This window comes from Calidris pugnax, unplaced genomic scaffold (genome assembly GCF_001431845.1).
Source record: "Calidris pugnax isolate Ruff unplaced genomic scaffold, ASM143184v1 scaffold14, whole genome shotgun sequence".
Classification (NCBI taxonomy): domain Eukaryota; kingdom Metazoa; phylum Chordata; class Aves; order Charadriiformes; family Scolopacidae; genus Calidris; species Calidris pugnax.
Window position 1 is genome coordinate 1,067,960 of NW_015090793.1, and position 21,517 is coordinate 1,089,476.

Here is a 21,517-nt window from a genome sequence, read left to right on the forward strand (position 1 = left end):
GGCCGCTGTGCATTTCTTCACCTGCTAGCTGACTTTGTTCCCTATGTACCATTCAGCTTCTTACCTCCTGAGAAACTTAAGGCTAAGCATTTACCACCCAACGTGGGGAGCAAATGTGCAGGAGATAGGAAAAGTTCCCTTGGTGAAGGGAGAGGTATGTTTTATGATGTACTTGGTTACCGTGAGGGACAGAGTGAGACCTTAGCAGCTTCTAGCCAATTGGGATGGCAGGCACGCCTCCCCCAGCTCCATCAGCCCTGCACTGACTGAATCCAACTTGAAAACGTAGGGGCTGGCTGTCTTTCCTAACACTGTCCCGAATCCTTCCTGCTGACTGGGAGCAGAGGAAGAGGATTCTCATCGCTTTTCCTGAGTGCCAGCACAGCAGAGGATGCCTAGCAACCACTCATCTGCTTACTGATTCTCAAAAAGGTTTGTTTTTTAAGGGAAACCCTCTGATTGAGAGGAGTCTGTGCATGTAATGCCACAGCTTTTATCTTCTGAAGGCACAGTTCTGTAACCACAGCGTTCCTTGGAGGCAGCAAATTCTCTAATGTTTTTTTTTAATTGATGTAAGTATAGATTAATCATATGCTAACTTGGCAAGTGGCTTTATTGCAAATTGCTTCTGTCTTCAAGCACAAGAAAATGCTCATTATAAAAAAATTAAAATTAAAAATCATGGGACGTTTCAGTTCCTTGGCACAAATGCTGAGCTGTAAACTTGGGTCCTGGCATAAGTATTCTAACCAATACACAGAGAAATAATCATAGAATCATAGAAGGGTTCAGCTTGGAAGGGACCTTACAGTAGAGAGCTCTAAAGAAAAAAGGGGGTAGGTAAGGTCATTCTTTAGAGTGTGTAGCAATGTATGTGGGAACTTGCAACAGATAGTATCCTTGCTTGTCTTGTATCCTTGCTTGTTTGCATTTAAGAGGACTGGTTTGTGTAAGTTGATGGGAATTTCTCCACTTGATATTATGATATCTAGCTTAGGTCTAAATACCTTTTTAAAACTGAAGGATATTTTCTTAACCGGAAGGCAGCAAAGCAGGGTTGGGAAACCTTTGCACCATATCCTTCTTAATAAAATAAATCAAGACATTCCTTAGTCAAGGGGCCTAATAGTGTTTTACATATGTTACTTATGGCGAGGCAATTACAGAGGAAAGATTTCAGTGTTTTTCCAGGAGAAAAATCTTAAAAGTACTGTAGGCTTAAGTTGAAGTTCTGACCTTTTATCTCTTTATCCATTATCTTTTTGAGTCCTGAGATAGAAGAAAGCAAATCACAGAGGGCACTTTTTGCTTAGGCACGCAGTATGAAAGGCAATCAAATACCACAGACTGCCTGAAGTCTCGTAAGCAGATTAGGAAAACAAACCTATTTCTTTTAATAACCCTTGGTGTTAATTGATTTGGAGTGAATTTTTGCTTCAAGATCTTTTTTTTTTCAAGAGGAGCAATACCCCATGGCCTGTAAAATCCATTCCTCCTGCAAGTGCTTTTTGGGGCATCTGTCCTCAGAGGCAGGAGGCAATAACAGACAAAACCAGAGGTGGAGTCTACAGGGTTGCTTACCGGCTTACTTTCCTTTGAAATTTGTTTCTATGCATTTTTTCAGAAATGTTCTCATCAGTTGCCTGTAGTGTTTTGGAGTGCCACGTAACGGCTAAATCCCCCAAATACTTTATTTGGAAGAGCTAAAAAAAAATACATTTTCACTGTCATGGAATTCAAAGCTGGAAGTTAGGCTGGCTGAGAACCATAGTTTGGCAATAAGTGCTTACCTCTTGTATTGGTAGACAATCCTAGTGAATGTATTTAACTGTAATACAAGAGGATGAGTCAAAATGTGTGTAAAATCCAAATGTTTTCAACAGTCTTGATATTTGCAATGGTTGGCCTGACTCTCTCAGTACTGCTGGCAGGGAACAGGAGAGCCAGCTGATGCCAGCTTCTGCATGAAGCCCTGCTTGCTCCTTAAGCAACATGATCTGACCGCTCCTAGGCTGGACAGTATTAGCCCTCTCTCTATAAGCCTCTGTTTCTAGTCTTTCCATCCTCATATACCCCATTCATCTCTTCCTTTCCTCCTCACATGGAGGAAGAGTTTAGATCCTCAGCCCAGAGGATGGGATTTTCTGTGTTGCTCAGCCATAGCGGTTAGAGGGCAAGGGAAGAAGGTGACTGTATGGAGAAAACAAAAGGACAAAAAATATGCTTCTTAATTCTTGTAATCTGTGTGGGGGGTTTTTTTTGGTTTGGTGTTTTGTGTGGTTTTTTCTTTTTGTTTTTTGATTCAAAACAAAATCTCTGAAATAGCTTTGAGCTGAAACATGGGGTGGTCTCCCCATCCAGTGCCTGACCCTAACCACCTGGCTATCTCTCTGTACCTCAGATGTATGTTTCCCAGTGAGTCCCATGTTATCAAATTATAGGTTCTAAAAATGTACAGCAAATCACTGAAGACTAATCTTCAGTCTTCTTTCATAGTAAAAACAGTGGCAGGTAGGAAATAGAAATGACCTAATTTCTGGTGTTCAGCTATAATCCAAACTGCTTGAAAAGAGTTTATCTCTACTTCTGTCTTTCAAATCAGGCAAAACTGGCCCATGAATGAGAGAAGAAAATGGACAAGTAATGGCATAAGGGGTTTTCTTTTTCTTCCCCCCTGCACCACTACAGAAAAATCCTACTGAAGGACACAGCACTCTCATAGCTTTGTCTTGGCAGCCAAAAGTTGTTCCTCATTCCTCACCCTGGTGTTATCGTTGAGGGGGCAATGAAGCTTTTGACTCATCATAGACTTTTACTAGGAAGAAATTCAATGAACAAACATCACAGACAATGACTGGAAGGGAAAATAGTACAGATTTGTTTAACTAGGGAGTTGTCAAATCAGCTAGCTATAATTGCAGAAGGATTTAGTGTTGCACCAGAGAGTTTGGGGAAGAAATGTTTATTGCTGTTCCATTACTTTATTGCTGCTTCTTAGCTTACAAATTGGAGAAGTTTTTTGTGGTCATATAACAACTATACACTTTTAGTTTAAGCTTAAAAGGAAGAACAAATAGATAATATTGGAAGATACCTGGATTTCCACCTGAAAGGGAACTTCAGGTTTTATAATAGGACACTACTCCAGTACAAATTTTTTGGATTGCAAGCTGTTTTTCAAAAGGATTAAAAAACACTCTTATTGGAGCTCTTGAGCAAATGAAGCAGATAAGAGTGAGATCACAACACAGAACACGTATTGCCAGAACACTTTGAAAAGAGTGATATCAACTCTCACACTTGGACTAAGGGTTTGGAATCATCCTACACTGCTACAGGAACAGAGTGGACCAATTTCATGAGAAGACTCCTAACAGTAACCTTGAGGAGGAGCAACTATAGTTCAAAAAAATGTTTTGTCTGCCAAGCTGTCGGTATTTCAAGGCAATCCCTGTGAACATGAAAGAACATGTAGGGAAGAGGGCAGCTTAAAAGAAAGTCACAGCCAGATTCCTCCCTCCTTGATTTTTGGAAAAGTTAAGCAACATGTGATCAGAAGTTGTGAGGTCTTGTTTTCATTCTTCATAGCTAGTTGAAGCTGTCACATTATCCCTTCCACCACTCATATTTGTAAGCTCCCTTGCTGTGATCTTCAAGCATTTCTTTGGCAACCTGGACTGAACAGCAATTTGTATCAGTAGTTAAGATCACTTCAGCTTAGAGGTGACGGTGAATTAGGATAGATTTGGATGGTCGGTGTCCAAATGCATCCAGAGTCCTCTCCATATTCCCTTTCATGTACAGCCCACCACAACAGAGAATCATAGATCCGATGCATAACATCCTATATAATCTGCTATCTCAAAAATCTGTGGTCAGTCAGAGACTTGTGTAACACAAACAAGTCTTGATTTGGCCAAAAAGGGCTGTGGCTTCTGTGGAACTATGTGTACAGGCATGAGTCACAGCAAAGATGTGCATGTAAGTGTGCTGCAATCTAACTTGCAATTTGAGAGATTATCTTGGCCTTGGTATATCCTACTCCACAAAGCATACTAGGCTTTAATTGACCTATTAAAGAACAATTGGCTTATTGAGGACAGAGGACTTAGTGAGGCCTGAATGCCATGGGGTCTAGTGTGGTAAACCAAAAGTCTTTGGCATTAGTATCTGCTCTTGTGGGCTTTGGGGTGAAGTGTGAGCATAAAGTAATGTCCCAGAAAGAGATGAGGAACAGCACATTATGTATGCATTCCAAATAGAATTGGGTCTAAATGGCTCAGACATACAGAAAGGAGTTAAAGTGTTAAAGCTGGAGTTTCAACCAAAATTGGGGCCGGGATAACTGCAGACAGCGGGATGCTGTGGTAGTGCTTTGCACCTGGAGGGAAACAAATATTAATCAAAACGATTAACTGATAAACCAAGCCAGGAGAATGTGGGACCATAGGGCAGAACTGAGCCTTGGATAACATCATGTTTTGGTCTTGCAGAAATATGAGGGAAGGCAAGATGGCGACAGAAGCTTAAGGAACTTCAGGAATTAATTTCATGCCTTGACCAAATTCTGTGAGGAGTGGGATGGGAAACCATAGCAACAAAAGAATGGCCACATGAGGCTGAATGAAGGAAATCACCAAAATTTTCCAAATGTCTATTTCAAGAGATGTGAAGTCTCTCAGATTTGCAGAATATAGCATTTATGCTACCTTGCTGCCTTGAGGATTGTTGAGTGTATCAAACTAGAGCTGACATCAGCACTGAACTGCTTATATGCAGGGGTATTCCATGGAAATAGCCTGAGATCTATATTGTATGGCTTATGTGCCCTAATGCAGTTATGATGGCAGGTAACTCAGTGAGAGAGGTTATGGCCATGTGGTATGTCATCATTTTGCTTCCTTCAAGAGGGTAAGAACTTGTACAGGGGTAACAGTGCCTACATTAAAAGTTTGTATAGCTTATTCTGGCACATTACATAGCTGTTTCTTACAGGCTGGCTAGAAGCTACATGCCCCTCTTGCAACAATAATTACACAAGTTCATTTTTTAGTGTTCCTGCTTCCCTGGGTTATGCTTTTGCAGTCTAATGAAACAATCAGGCAAGTTTCCAGCTGTTATTAACTGCTTGAGAATTGATCTCTTCCCTGTTAGGGAGGAAGGGGGGATAGCAAACAGTCTGTACTAACTACTGACGCATCATCATGAGTTTCAGTTCAGACAAATTCATGATGTCTCCCTGGCTTCCCTGGTGGCTCTTCTTTCTATGGCTGTTAAGATCTTGACTACAAAGCTGGAAAAACTGACTACAGTGGCCTTATGTTTGCTTGCAGATTATCAGTTTGTTCTGGTACAGCTGATAAAACAGTATTTGGGTCTATTTAAATATCATAGCACTTGTTGATAATTGGTTATTAAACTACAGAGTGGATGTTGCTCTCAGTGTGTCTTTAAAACATCATGTTAGGTTTTTTTTATCCTGTTTAGCCTGAAGCTTAAACGTCATGCAGAAGATTCTTTCAGGGACAGGATTCATACATTGTCTTCATCTCACCAGCTGATATACAATATGTTATGGAAGATCAATGAGCAGTTTGAGACTTAACCATCTATTGACCAGATCTCTTATTGTTTTATATCAAATTTAGAAGTTTCATGTTGAGAATTTGTCAGTAGGGTGGGGTGGAGAAGAAGAGAAAATATGTATAAGACAAGTATTTTATTACAGATTCCTAAAAGCTCTCAGAAGTTCCTATAAGACATATCTTTGTGCTGCTTCAGTTACCTGCCTGAGCCAAACCTAGTCTTACTAACTGACAATCTACTCTATTCTATTAAAAAAAAAAAAAGAAGAAAAATGGTTACTGAGTTTGCCAATAGGCCTATTTTCCCTGTGCCCCCTCCAGTAAGACTTGAGAGTAATGGGATTACAGCAATTTGTGGAGCTCAGGGGCACACCCTGAACATCTGATGCACACAAACCTTTGTGTGCAGTGTCAGTGAACAAAAACCTTTCTGAAAGCCTAATGTGCATAAAGCCCTCTTGGAGCAGGGATGGGCTGGGGAGGAAGAGGGAGCAGGCATGACAGACACTTGTGATATTAACACTCTGATGGGCGACAAATAACAGGCAAGTAAAAGAATCTATATATTTTTTACATAATTACAACATTTCCTGTTTCAGGTTTTAGGAATAGATAGACAAGAGCCATCACATCCCTCTCCCTCAGAGCCACTGAAGATCTGCTGTATCATAACTGAAGCAGAAGGAGCATAAACAATTATCAAATAAGATGGGAGTGAAGGGGGGAGAACTTTAATTAAACCCATTCTGAAATGGAAGTAAACAACTGAACGAGGAACTTTATTGCAGGAAGCTTGAGAGGATGGAGAAAAGGCGAGGAAAATAGAAATGAATTAAATACTGCCCCAAAGGCAAACTAATAACTGAGAATAGTCTGACAGAAATTCAGTCTTCCTCAGGATGTGATTGACTTCCCTGCTTATCCCTTCCCGTGCTCAGCCTCTTGCTCTAAGAGAGGGTATTTAAATTTTAGGTCTGTACTAGCAACATGCTGCTTCTGTAGGCTGCAGTGCTCTGTTTTGTGAACTCCCCTTTACTGGCTGCCCAGCAAGTAGTGATGGCTCTGGTGCCCTGCTTCTTTCTGACCTGGAGTGTCTAGCTCCAGCTCGATTTTTTTGCCTCTGCCCTGAGCGATCTCTTGCTCCAGTTCCTGGCAGCACTCCACTCACAAGTGGAGAATCTCTACCAAAACAGACATTTTCTATTCGGAACAAATCCTCTTTAAAATAAAATTATCAAACAACTACTAGTGAGGGAGAAACCTAAAGCTGAGGCTGCCTGTTTGCACCATGAGATGAGATTCCTTGGGCACACTGGGAAGATTATGGTGCAACCACAGTGGTGTTTTTGTTTGTATTGCGGTAAACCAAGATGTGTTCCAGCTTGTGAGGCAGAGAAATCTTGGAGCATGTTAACTATCTTGTAAAGTTTAAGAAAATAACAACTGTTTTAATGACTAATTTAGATACAGCCTGTAAGGCATAATTGCTTTATGTGGCACAACAGGAGTGCGCCCAGAGGACCAAACAGTTGATGCACAAATGTGCATATAAACCAGAACAATTTAGCTCAGGATGGTATGTGGGCAATAAGTCTCACAAGAATTAGGGAGCTTCCAGTGCAGTCATCAGAAATGAAGTTAAAATTGATGATGTCATGCATTGATCCTGTGGAACTCATTGCCATAGGTTGTTGGAACAACAAATATAAATAAATTGGAAGAGTAACAAGAGGATGGAAAGTGGATCCAATACATACTGTAAGTTAGGAAGTTCCTGAGAAACCAATAAGTGAACTGGGGAAGTCTTTTCCTATACTTGATTTTTTTTTCCCATTGCATCCTTGAATATCCGCTACCAGCCATTATAAGATATGACTACAGGGCTGGACCAAATAGAGCGATGGCTAGTTTTATTACAGTGAGACTGTGTAGTTGTCCTTTCCTTGCAACACCTTTGCAAGGTATGGATAATTCAAGAGAAAGGCCACGTCTCCTTCCTCTGCTAAAAAGTTCTTGATACACTTAATCTCACACAGTAGCAGCATTCATCATTTCTGTCCTTCTCTGCCTCCTTTTTTTTTTTTTTTTTTTTTTTTTTTTTAGCTCCCCAACACTTCTGTGAGAGGGAAGGTCTTTAACAGCAGCATTGCGGGCTGCAGTTGGAATCAGTAGCAGCATAAGAACTCTCTTTTTCAATTTATTTTGGTGCTTTGCTTGTTTTGTCTGCCTCAAAACTGAACTAATAGCTTCCTAGGGCTATCCACAATGGTTTCAAGATATTCCCAAAGTAAAATAGCTACCTGTGAGTCCATTCCTGTATTTGTATTAAGGGTTTTTTCTAAATTCATTAACATGTATGTATGAAAAACAAGTTTTATCTGACACTTAAAAAGCATAGTGACTTTCTACAATTCTCTGCAATCAGCTTTAGACTTGACTGTCCCCTGTACGCTGTTACGCAAACGTTCTCCTCACATCTGCCCTCCTTTTCAAAATAACGATAGGTTGAGCAATATGATCCCCAGATAACGGTGGTATTGTGCACTACTCTAACAACTGATGGAATCAATTTTACGCAAAAGTAGCGAAATTCAGCAGTATTACCACTTAGCATGGCGTTTTAGCGCTTGCATAACTTGCAAGAACACACTATCTAAGCACACAAGCGTCTTGTACTGATCTGGAATAGTGAATTACCTTTTGCAGGGTGGTTATACAAAGTAATTACAACCTTGATTTACACTACAACCATAAATGGGAGGAGAGAGGATCTATGCCCAAAACTCTGCTATGCAATCACAAATTATTTCAGCATTTACTTGGGGAGTAAATTCTTCCCTATGGCTTAGTGTTACTATCTATAGACTCCTATTTCAGTTCTCAGGTTAATGATTTATTAATTAACGACATAAGTCTTGACATGGAAATAATGCCCCTTGAACCAACAGCAGAGTGGAATGCAGTAACATAGTGCTGTTCCAGGATTTTTTGAAATAGATGGCATGAGTCATACATGCAGATATAATTCAGTTACTATCACATCCTCCTGTTGATATAACTAGCAATAAAATTTGAGTCTCATGAAATGTCCTAGGTTCTTCTGATAATCTAGTGACAATGTTAATGACTTGACTTATATCATATTAGTGTTTTCTTTCATATACTAGCTTACACTATAAAATTTCAGTAGCTTGCTCAACTTGCAAAATCAGCAAAAGTTGGCAGAGGTCAACTCCAACTGAACTTAAAAGCCAGTACTTAAGACTCAACAGACCAAAATGTTGCTACAATGGGAAATGCCTGTTCACGAGTGAAGTGGAAAAGGTGGAAAGCAACCTTAAATGGTAGCTGTCAGTAGCAACCCAAACAGAGGATACTGGGCTATCATAGGATGTTATGCAGGTCTATAATTTGGTACTTCTGTGTTACCTGAGAACCTGTGCGAGTATCTGTCTGGAAGCTTGTTGTTACAGGGTAGGCATCTTCTCACTGGAAGAGCTCTCTTGCTAAAAGCCATTCACCAGATCAATGATACATTCCTGTGGGGTTTAGGAATCTTCTCTGAAGGCTCAGGGTGCGTTCTTCAGCATCGTTAATCAGTGCCTGCAACAGTGCAGTGGGAAATACTGTAATGGTTCTTGAGTAGGCCACTCTTCCCCCCTGCCCTTAATTACAAAGTTCTGTTCTATCCATTACATTGCAACCAACACTGCAGGAAGATAACAAGAAACAAGTTTTATGGGGCTCTTTCATAATATGAAGTTGAGGAATTTTACCAGTGAGCAGTTATTCCTGCTCCTGCTTTTCCTCAGAAAAGCCCCATTGCAAGAGACATGCTCAGCTCCTTGTAGAAATGGGATTTAAACATAGTAAATCTCGTGTGAAGAGGAGCAATGTAAGTTCACCTGTGTCAAGCTATTCTTGAGTTTGGATCCAAAATAATGGATATCTGTCAATGCCCCTTTATTCCATAAACAAAGATACCTTATTCACTTGGAGTCAGAGAAATTAATTTAATTTCTGATATCTTCCTGGAATATACTGTTCTGCCTACATAATCATTGCTATAAATTAGTAGACCATCTAAATAATTAGCTGGTTAAGAATCATTACTGTCTTGAGCGAAAACTGATAATTAAGTTTAGTGCAGAAAAATTGTTTTACAATTTGACTATGACTGACTATCTCTTTTCCTGGAGAATTCTTTTTTGCTGTTTCTAGTGCTAACCAGCCAAGAGAGTTCTACTTTTGACAAATAAAGACACTATATTAAACTTCTGTAGTGTCAGTCTTCCTCCTGTTCTAGAGATAGTAGTTCAAATGACTTTGGTTTTCAGAGCAGAAAAACATGGAATGGAAACACTATTACGCTCAAGGTATTGTTTATAGGCAGAGAGGAAACACACTTTAGATCCACTAAGAATTTACTGTCTACAGTGAGTTTGTTACTGTAATTGGAATTTGAAGAGTCTTGTTATTAGTCCAGATCTATTTTTTACGGAGGCAGAGAGAATAACAATGCAGCCAGTAGTGCTGTACACATACTCCTCAGTTGCTGCTCCTCCTCTCCCTGGTGTTACATGCACCCATCGCCAGGTCCTCAATGCCCAAAGGTTGATGGTTTCACGCTGGTGGGGGGGTGGGTTATGACAAGTCATCTGCACTTTGAGTCCTTTGTTCTTTTTCTATTGGTCTGCAGCTCCATGTGGCACCTGAATTTACTGTGCAGCAGTGCCTTTTACAGAACCACAGAATAGTAGGGGTTGGAAGAGACATCTAAAGATCATCTAGTCCAACTCCTCTGCCAAAGCAAGTTCACCTACAGCAGGTTGCACAGGAATGCATCCAGGTGGGTTTTGAGTATCTCCAGAGAAGGAGATTCCACAACCCCTCTGGGCAGCCTCTTCCAGTGCTCTGTAACCCTCAAACTAAAGAAGTTTTTCCTCATGTTCAGATGGAATTTCCTGTGTTCCAGCTTGTGTCCATTGCCCCTTGTCCTGTCACCTGTGTTGAATAAGACTGGTCCCAGTACAGACCCCTGGGGAAACACCACCGGCTACAGGCCTCCAACTCCAATCAGGCATGGCTGACCACAATGCTCTGAGCTCTGCCACTGTGTTGAATAAGACTGGTCCCAGTACAGACCCCTGGGGAACACCACTGACTACAGGTGTCCAACTCCAATCACGCACGGCTGACCACAATGCTCTGAGCTCTGCCACTCAGCCAGTGCTCAATCCACTTCATTGTCCACTCTCTAACACACAATTCCTGTGAGGATGTCATGGGAGACAGTGTCAAAAGCCTTGCTGAAGTCAAGGTAGATAAAGTCCATTGGTCTCCTACCATCGTAGTAGGCTATCAGATTGCTCAAGCAGGATTTCCTCTCAGTGAATCCATGTTGCTACCCATTACCCCCAATAATCTCTTCCTCCGTATACTTTTATGTATGTTAGATGCTATTTCATTGTTGACTATTTCTTTGTTTGATTGCCAGGCATCTGGTTCAGGCAAAACCCTTCCATCTGCAGAAAACTCGAGTCAAGTGTGGGGTTCAGATGAGAGCTAAAGTCAGCAAGTCAGCGTCAGGCCTGTGAGCCCAGCACCCAGGGTCAGGCACAGCCCTGTGGTCAACAGGCAAGTCCACAGTGATGCAGCAGGTCTGCGTCTGAGCCTCAAAGTCAGGGCTGTTGGTCAGGGTAAAGGTCTGGATCAACTTAATCTGGACCAAGGACAACAGTCAAGAATGTCCTGTTACTGTGTGTTATGGATTGAGAAAACCCATAACAATCTATTGTTGTTCAGACAATTATTCTATCACCCGATGACCCCTCCCCACCCAGAAGGGGGAATCGGGGAACACAAAGAAACACAAGGGTTGAAATATAAATAGATTTAATAGACTAAGACTAAAAAAGGAATAATAATACTAAAGAACCAATATTAAACCCGATACTGATATAAGATATACAAGAATTATACGCAGCCAGTTATATCAGTAGGAAGCTGTGCACCCCCAGCAGTGGACAGCAAATGGCGGACACTGTGAGCGCAAAGGCTTCAGGAGGAAGGGAAGGCCTCAGGGGTCTGGCACCGGGGCAAGGAGTTGTCTGGGCTGCCACCATCAAGGGAGAGAGACCTATGCAACAAACTTCTCCAATTTATATTGAATGTGACGTTTGTGATATGAAATAATCCTGTTGGCCAGCCTGGGTCAAATGCCCAGGCCTTGCTCCTTCTTGTCCCTGCACTTAGCAAAGCTCGAAAACGCTAACCTTGAATCCCACAGAGCCTTGTTAGCTATAAAGTACATATTTTCACAAATACACACACTATAGTCTTCTAAAAGTGCATTTTTCCCCAGTATTAGAAGAAAAGTCCTGTGTCTCTCAACCCAAGACACTGTAGCCTCCTGAGTGAAGGTGGAGAGGAGTCCCTGATGTTCAAAGACACTCTCCTCATGGCTGGGTGTTTGTACCCATCTGCTAAGCTGACCCTGAGCCCAGGATGAGTGATGTGCTTGGGGATCTGACACCAAGAACTGTTGAAAATGGTAATACCAAACAGACTTTGACCCCAATAACTTTTGAAATGCAAAGCAGGCATATCAGTCTTTCCAGTATTTCATAACCCTTGAAAAAGTAAGGGAGTTTTGCATCTTTACATTGAAGTATTTGAAACCTACTGAGTGTGATGAAACCTCTTTTTTGTTGATGTTTTGAAAGCTACAACAACAGACATTTAAACGCCCCTGGAAACCAAAGTTTGGGAGAGGCAGGAGGATCTATCTCACTAATTTTTTCCTTTCATTCTCCAGCTCCTCAGAGCAGGAGAAAAACACTTATGTCCACAACATGCAGAATTTGGCATATTTACATATGAAGCTTTAATTATGCAAGTTAAGGTACTGACACTTTAAAGCCAAATCTTATATTACATTATCTTTCCCTGCTTTTAGAGGGGAATACTTTGGTAATATTTCTTAGCCTTCAGGAGAAGATAATAAATGGTGAGTTGCTTCTTGCCAGGTTTCATGAATCTGCGGAGAGAATAATTTGTTACACAAATATCTTTGCATTATTTTTAGTCTCTAGATGAAGACAAATGAGATCAGACCTAAAAACTACAGCTAGACAAGCTAAAAGGCTCTGGCAGCTTGAAGTGAAGCTGGGGTTGGGGTTATTTAAAATAACTGGGCAGGTTGGATAGTGCAAAGTTTGTTTTCCTAGCTCGATTTCCAGGACCAGCTTTCACAAGAAAGCAACATGAGTGTATATTTCTACTCTGGGCTTGCTCTGCCTCCTTTTTAGGCACATTTGGCATTGTGAGGAATGCACGGACTCTGGGCTCGAGCAGTGCTCGTTGTTCCCAAGGGGCTGGAGCTTGAGCCCTGCAACTCAAGTTTTGAGAAAGCTAGAGACTGGCTGAGAGTGCAATGCATGCAAAGGCAATTTGTTTCATTTTCCCCTTCCACAGAGGTCAAGAGTGAGATCTGAGGCTAGAAGGAGTCATTATATTATTGAGGATGATACAGAACATGGAGCTTCACCTGGAGGGGCTTTGTGTTAGAACTTGATGTCTTAGCAGTTTAAGTGATCTTCCAAAAAGGTCACCGCTTCTCCTCTGAAGATTTCAAGATGAGTAGTAAACAATTCCGAAGTGTACTAAGACTGCTAATTGGAAAAACTGTTTCTGTTGAAATTGCCTGCCTGATCTTGACATCTATAATGAGATTTTAGGAAAAGATGTGTAAAGAATTAATCTGTCAGGGTACATCCACCTGCTGGAATTAGGTTTGGCTACTACACAAAGAGAGGAGGAAGGCTCAAGATCTTAGTAGCCTGGCAACAAGTTTTCTTGCTTACAGTATTAATAAAGAAAACAGAAGCTGCTCAAACATATTAATCTTGGGAATTTTGAAAGTGTTCTCTGATGTTCAACCAGAAACCCCTTAGATGGTGGGTACTCTGCTGCCTTTGGGATTGAGCCCAAAATTCTCACACTAGAAGGGCTTCATTGTGGGGTATAACCCTTCTTTACAACAAGAATTACTTTGAGCATGTTGCCTCTCCACCTGGAAAGAACCTGTACCCAGGAGCCGCTCTGGTCTTAACTCGGGGCATGACCTTACAACATAAAAGCTTTTACTTGTCAATATTTAATTCAACATTTACTAAATGGCAGGTGGATGCTAGGCTGACTTCACTGAAAATAACTTGGCAAAGATTTAACTAGCTTTAATCTACATGGAAAGTAATGTTGGAAATAACCCTAACATAATGATAACATTAAACTCATGGCTCGTAAGATTTTTCCTAAATGATGACATACCAGACTTGAATGTGTAAATGAGAGAAAATGGTTAAAACAACACTAATGGCAAACACAACAAAGGGTAATAATTAACTACTTCCAAAGAACTGGGAAATACTCTGCTGTAGCTGATCTAAGGCCCTGTTATGCAATAATCAGTGAAAACTATTTTCAAATATTCAATATTTTTGTTCTGTCTTTCCCCCTGATCTGTTACATCTTCTTGTACTGATGCCTATGTACTGGGAACTTTGACGTTTTTAAGCTGAAAAGACTACTGACTAAATATGGTCAATGTCCTGGCTTTTCTCTCAAAACTTTTCAGAAATGCAGGAACATGATTAATTTCCATAATGGACGTGCAGCCATGAAAGACACTAAATTCCAGTTCTGGGGGGTTGACTTAGTAAGAAGCTGGATGTTCTCACTTCCACTAGCTAAGTATTTATATACACACTTAGTTCTGCTATGGAATTAGGTTTAAAACTAAACTGTATACTACTGCTTTGCCATATCAGGGCATTTTTATAGAACTGAAATCTAAGCGTTATTTTGGCCTACCAATCTGAGACTGAATTTCCAAAGGGACCTGCACAGAAATCAGCTAAACCTCTTATGAGTGAATGAGCATTCTCACATATAAATAACCAGAGTGTATACAGGGTCTGTAACTACCTCATGTACTCCAGAATTTCTGTTTCTAATTTCCTAACGATACAAAAAAAATTAATCTTGAACCTGAAATTAAAATTTCTCAGACTTCTGTCTGAATATTCAGTTGGTGACATTTCAACTTCGGTTTGCTTGTAAAGATGCTCTGTTTTTTTCTGTTGTATTTAAATTTCAATTAAAAAGCGTTTGCTGCTTTCTTGTGTAGTATCTGACAAAGCGATTCTTGTTTGTCCTCTTTCTTGGTCGTGACTGTATAAATTGCCCTTGAGATGGTTTCTTTGTATTCTTGCTCAGGTTAATAAAGGCCAAGTTTATAGACTTGAATCGAAAACTTGGATCAAAGGGGTAGCTTTGTTTAGTCTGAAAGGATTAGCTCTAGCACAGAGTGGGCTGCTCTTCAGTAATCATTGAATTTATGAGTTTTGAACTGGAATGTCTTCCCAAAGCTTACATAACTGCATACAACTGGATTTATAATGCAGCAGTGCCAGCTTTATAGCCTTGTCTTGCTTATTTTCCTGTCCTTGTGCTAATCATGGGACATGCTGAGCAACAAATCCTTTCCACAAATGAAGGCTGCTACTAAGAAGTAGCGTATCTTGCTTCTAGATGTCACAAAACTAATCACTTTGCATTAGTTGAAAAGTTGTGAGGACTTTAGTTAAAATGTAGATTATGTAAAATGTAAATTAAATGGAAGGTCTGGAAGGTATCATCTGTCACTTGCATCAGACATGCGAGATATGTTTGAACCTCACTGGTCACTCCAGAGAGTGAGGAGAGAATCCCCTGTTTCCTTATACCCAATGTAACATCTGTGTTATGGTGGGCAAAAGTAGAGGTCTTTTTTTTTTTTCCTGTTAATTATAAGATATTAGGTGCTGAGTTTAAGACAGTTTTAGATAAAATATGCTAGTGGATCTTATGGAGAACTTCCTTCCCACCCCCTCCCAAGTGATGTTTTCTTTGATGAGCATCTTGTAACTGTAGAAAGATGCCTATTTTTAGCTGAAGTAAATTTGATGGTAGCAGGGCCAAAAGTGACCCGTAGGAGCTGCCAGAACAATCATAACTTGAAATACAAACCAAGGACCATGTGCTCAATAATACTGCCTTCCCTAAAAGAACAAGGGTACCTCAAACCCCAGCCAGAATTTACAGTTTCAGCAAACTCATATCTGTACAGCCGCCCCTCTTCCTAACACATCTTGGATAGCTTAGCATCTGCTATCTTAGAGATAAACCAATTAAATTAGCTATTAAGGTCCTTGAGGAAATGCTGATGAGCCTAATTTAACAGATGTTGGATTTTCAGAGAAGGCAATACTCTTACCAGCAGGGAAAAGCCAAAACAGACAGCACCTTTTCACACCAAAGAGTGTTCTTATCTCTGCTTAGCTTTGGGATGTAAGGAACTGATAGCAAAAGCCAGAACAAAAGGTTTTGATAACAAAGGTCAGAACTGCTGCACCCTTGTTCCAACCCGTGTTTTGTTTAGTATTTAAACTAACACTGGTATGGAGTTCATCTCTACGGCACAAAGCCAGAATGGCAGACAAGGTAAATCATTTTATGAACTAATTGTGGTTCTTGTTACTGTACAGTGTGTCTTGTCCCAGCCTTTCAAAGCCTTGCAGAGGGGTGACTCCCGACAAGCACCACACGCTGTCTCACACGCAGTAGTGACCCAACACATCACTGCTAAAAGCCATTTACAGCACATGGAATTCTGTGGGTGTTCCTCCACCTGGTCTCTTGTAATGCAGTAAGAGTATATGAATGCAAGTCCTAGCCTTAGGCATTTGCATTTCAAATGTCTATTGGTTCAAATGTGGGAAGCAAAGTTTTTTCACGTTATGTGGCAACGGAAACAAAGACCTCTTGTATGGTATTGCAGCTATACAAGGCAGTTTGTTTTCTATTGGGTAGAAAAGACTTATTGCATGAATTCCAGCTGAAGCGTCATACTATTCATTGTTTTTACTGTTAATTATTTATTACTCCAGAAAAGGTATAAAAGAGTTAAAGCTGGCTCTGAATTTAATTCAATGATTTAACTGTCTCTATTTCAGAGAAGAGGGCTGCTGTAGCAATCCTGAACTGCACTGAACTTAGAAATCACTGGAAGTGAAGAATACTTTGGACAAGCGGTGAGTAGCACCTAGAAGTTGGACTTGATATTTTGGAGCAACTTCTCAAATTTGTCAGTCTTCTCAAGGATTTGACTCGGGGAGGGAGGAATAGATTTATCGTGGTATAAACCAATTTTGTGAAATTTGTAAACAGATAATTTCCTGTGCTAGTCAAGTACTCAGCTTCTATATAAGCAGTCATTAACTCTGAAATATCTGTCTTCCTCTCCTGGTTAATAGATTTCTATGGAAAATAGCTTTAATTTTTTCCCCTAATTTATATTTAAAAAAAAAAACAAAAAAAAAACAACAACAAAAACACTTCATTTTGAAATAGAAATTCAATCTTTCTCCTTTTGGGTATAAGAGGTCAGACTGTGACTTGTATGAAATCCAGACACAGTAATTCATCATCTTGGAAAGACACTTTAGGACTGATACTACAGATACAGATAAAATGAGACATACACATTTTTTAACACTGTCAACTGATTACTTAAGAGAATAGGTGTTTCTGGAAGCTGGGGTGTCTACAGTATTTGAGATTAACTCTTGCTAAATGGTTCAGTACCATAGGAATGCTCTGTGCCAAATCAAAGTCATGACACGCCTGTCTCCAGCAATGGTATTTTAATATTGCCAATGTTTGACATTTTTCATAAGCAATATAAGAAGCATTGATTTGTGCAGTCTCACTTGCACTAGAATAGATCTAGCTTAACAAAAATACTTGAGAAGAAAATAATCCCTTAGTTCTTCATGGAGTTCTAGGTCCCCCATTTTAACCAGATAGTCATGTCACTTATCAGGATGTAATACATAAATCATTCCTGATTTGAGGGACACAGAAACTTGAAATTTGTTCTTCACATTGGGTGCTCTAGTTAATAATCTTTTCATCAATCAATGGTGGATTTCTTTTGTGTGAGGGTTCATGTGTGATTTACAGAACCAGGGAGAGTAGCACGTTCATTAAAGTATTGTACTTTGTATTGTACTATTGTAGACTAGTGACAGAAGCATCTAGCTGGAAGCACAGGGAAGTCCTCAACTTAAGCTTGTTGCCTTGCAAGGATGGCTCCTTTACCGAAAGGCACAAGTGGTCAGCCACAGAAAATTTCGGCTGTGAGCTGAGTGGAAAATGGCAGCAGCAGTAGCTCTAAAGCACATAAACTACAGGATAGGAGTGAGATTCAAAACTTTTCTCCTCCATCTTCACTTACTTATTGCCAATACAACGCATAGGGAGTCTAAATTCTCAAGTTGGACAATTTTGCCTTCCCAAAGGCAAAAATTATTAGATGTCAGTCTACCATGGCCCAATAGGACTGAGTCCATTTGGCTTATTTTTCCACTGTGTTTTCCAAAGCTTTGGGATTCACACCCTATGGCAGCATTGTCTATCTTACTGCTTCTTTTCCCCATTTTTAGAAGAAACCAAACTATTCTGTGCTATACCTGAAAGAGGTTTACTCCAAGGAGTGCAAAGCAGTCCCTTTCCATCCCTGAGAGGCTGTGCTGGTTGATAATTATGAGTGAATTTTGTCAGCTGAAAGCTGCTCTTCTGACTTCCACATTTTCCCTGTGCGTAGCAGTGCAATGTTGACACAGACATAATCTTTTATTAGTGGTAATATATTCTGCACTTGGGAGACAGGCATGGAAGCCGTGTACGCCCATCACAAGGAATTTGTGTCAGCAGAATCTTTTCTATCACAGATAAACTGCCTCAAGCGTGCTTGTGTTGTGCCTTGGGTGGAGTGACCAGTGGCTTTATGTAAGTCTAGGGCACCTAAGGTGGCAAATGGGCTCTCACTGGGTACTGGCCCAAAGAGTGTTTTGTACTCAGGCTGGACAACAACAATAATCAATCTGTTCCAGGTCTTATACTCTTCTTAGTTTGGGGTTTTTTTCTTAATAATTGTGACTTATAACTCAGCTTTTCTGAGGTGGCCAACCCCTTGGTGACTTTGTCATCTCACATAACGAATATGGCTATTTAGAATCTGAGTTCATCTGACACTGCTCCCTTTGCCCATTTGCTTTTTGTGAACATGACAGCTTTCCGGTAGCTTTTGTTTTTCCTGATTTGCGGTCAGTTAACGAATGCTGAATGCTCAATAGAAGTTTGAAACCAAACCTAGACTTCAGTAGGTTTATTCAGACCTCTCTCGAGTCAGTCTGCTGTGCCCAGTCATAACGCTCCTGCTTTGTGAACTGCTGAGCCATCCATGCCAAGGCTAACAAGGCCAAGCCAAGGCTCCAGCTGTAGGAGTCAGTTGGATTGCATGTCTTAGTAATGAACTCAGCCTGTACATTGCTAAATAAACTGCTGGATAAGTAGGTAGGAAAACTGTGGCTCTGTTTGTAATGCTGGAATGGAAGGTGTCCCCTGGCCTGACATAAGGGAGCATTTCCTGACTCATGGTTCACCTCCTGACTAACAGTACAAGCCAGGAAGCAGACAGATCTAATCTTCCACAATAAAGAATGAATAACGAATAAATATTTCTGGATCCACAACTTAAGCAATTTCCCTGGCACTAGCAATATGAACTTCAGGGGGAAGGAATACACTCTTCTGCCCTATTTGTTAAAATTTTTCAGCTAATGGCCAGCAGCAGTGCAAATCTCAGACTTTTATTCCCCTAAGTGGAATGTTGCTTCTTTAGATTTTGTCAAACACTGCAATCTGAAGATCAGGTTTCTGCTCGATGTAATCATGACTCTCTTCCCCGCGCACAAGTCAACAAGACTGAAAAAGTAACACTGACAAATCCATGCGTGTTTCTTATTTTTTTGCATCACTTTGGATATCTGTACTGGTATGGTAACATTCCTTTTTCTAGAGTCAAGTGGATGTGTTTAAAAAGTTGTGAAACTAGGGTTACCCAAAATACTGGAGGGGCAGTTCAATCTGAACACTTCTGCAGGTGATGCACTCTTAGGAATTAAACTTTCCAGACACAACAGAAATATCTGCAAAGTGTTTTAAAGATTGCTCAAAGAACAAGAGGAGAATTCAAACGTATGCAAAAAAAAAATGCAGTGAAGGCAGACATAAGTTATCCGTGCTAGTGGCTCAGCTGTGAGGTTGAGATATGTCTCCTTAGATGCTTAGCAGATTGCATTCAACTGAACATGCCCTGTTTCTCTTTCAGTGCTATGCCCCACATACTCTTTGTCTTGTAAGCTCTTAAATTCCAGTTTGATGATGCTTTGTTTGTGCTCTGTCAGATTCTTTATTAATTTAATTATCTACATTATCTACATGTGACATACTATATAGCATGTGGTTGCTGTAGTGAGCAAGTCTGACATTATTTTTGGTATGCTTGTTAAATGTGGCATGGGACAGGTGAACTCTTTGATGATGAGACTAAGCATCTCTCCTATAAAGTGAAATAAATTTGCCTTGAAAGCTCTATTTGAAGAGTAATTTAAAAGGCATTGAATAAGGCCCTTTGCAGCAGAGGGAAAGGATTTTCAGGTTTTTAGTCTTGACTGCACTGGGAGGCAGAGAGGGAAGAAGGTAATTTTTCTGGCTTTAGTGATTATAGATGCTGTCATCTCTCTAGCTTCTCTTACTTAAAAGGTCACCCTGATTTCTTGGAACCATCTGATATAATGGCCCCAACACTGCCAATGGCAGTACTCATATCAGACAGAATTTCGTCTGAGAAAACCTCTTATATGTGTGACAATTTCCACTCCAACATGCTGTTTCACTAAACTGACTGTTACTCCCCATGTATCACAGCTCGCTGTCTTGTAGATTCTTGTCTACAAGACAACTTGTGTTCAAGATCGGATCTATTGTTACCATAATGACCTAGTAAGCAGAGATCTTGAAATGTGATCATGTCGAGATGTTGAGATAGAAGAACCCAGTAATCCATATTCCGAATGAACTGAACAGACTGAGGGGCTGCCCAAGATCATGCAATGAATCACAGTGTAAATAACAGATAATCCATCCTCTCTGAAAGCCTAGAAATCAGTTTAGTTTCTTAATAAATGATCATTAAAATGTCCTTTAACATTATTAAAGCACACATGGTGGTGTTCAGGCAAGAATTTTCTTGACAGAGCAGTAAATAAATTGAGTCTTCTGTTGCAAATGCACTGGGGCAATGCCCCAGCTAATACAAGGTCAAATAATCATTAGAATCACACCAGCAATTAATCCAAATGTCTTGGCTGCAACCCAACCATCGTAACGTAGTCCCGCCTGACTATCTAAACCCCTTTTTTAGTTGCAGTGGGTCTGACGCTCCTATTCTTAGAGAAATAGTGCATCCACGGAAGGACCTAATACCATAGTTTTTTTCCCCTTCATTCTTTAGATGTGCTAGGAACTACTATGCCTGCTCCAAAGAGCACATTGCCCTCTGACTAGACTACCTAAACACAGTTAACATCTATGTTTTAGTTGCTTTTAACCGGATTCAGTTTGGTGCTGCTACGCCTACCTGAATGAGGATCTGACTTTTGAAAAGAGCAGCTAGACTTCAGATTTATGATTTGACTAGAAAAAAAACCCTTACCCTCTTTTCCTCTTCAGCTATTACCTAACAAGGTAACGGAATGGAGAACAAACAGCAAAGCAACGGTGAGATGAAAGAAAATAAGCCGGTGAAGAAAAAAATGGTGAGTGAATTCCCCAAATCTTCTGTCAACACATTCGTTTGCTATCTGGGGACCAGAGGCAGAAAATAACTGTTTGGAACCTGTATGAATACTTGCAGGTACAGGCTCGGTGTCCTGAACATGTGAATCTGCCTTTGGTACCTGGAGTGCTAATGCACTTACTGT

General features: G+C 40.4%; 1 protein-coding gene across 1 annotated transcript in view; it reads left to right on the forward strand.

Annotated features, from left to right (window-relative positions):
* The first annotated feature begins 319 nt into the window (after positions 1 to 319).
* Positions 320 to 21,517, forward strand: part of SLC2A9 (solute carrier family 2 (facilitated glucose transporter), member 9) — a 164,515-nt gene continuing 143,317 nt past the window's right edge. The window contains exon 1 of the mRNA XM_014966695.1: positions 320 to 432. The gene's annotated coding sequence lies outside the window, so the exon portion shown is untranslated. The remainder of the gene's footprint in view (positions 433 to 21,517) is intronic.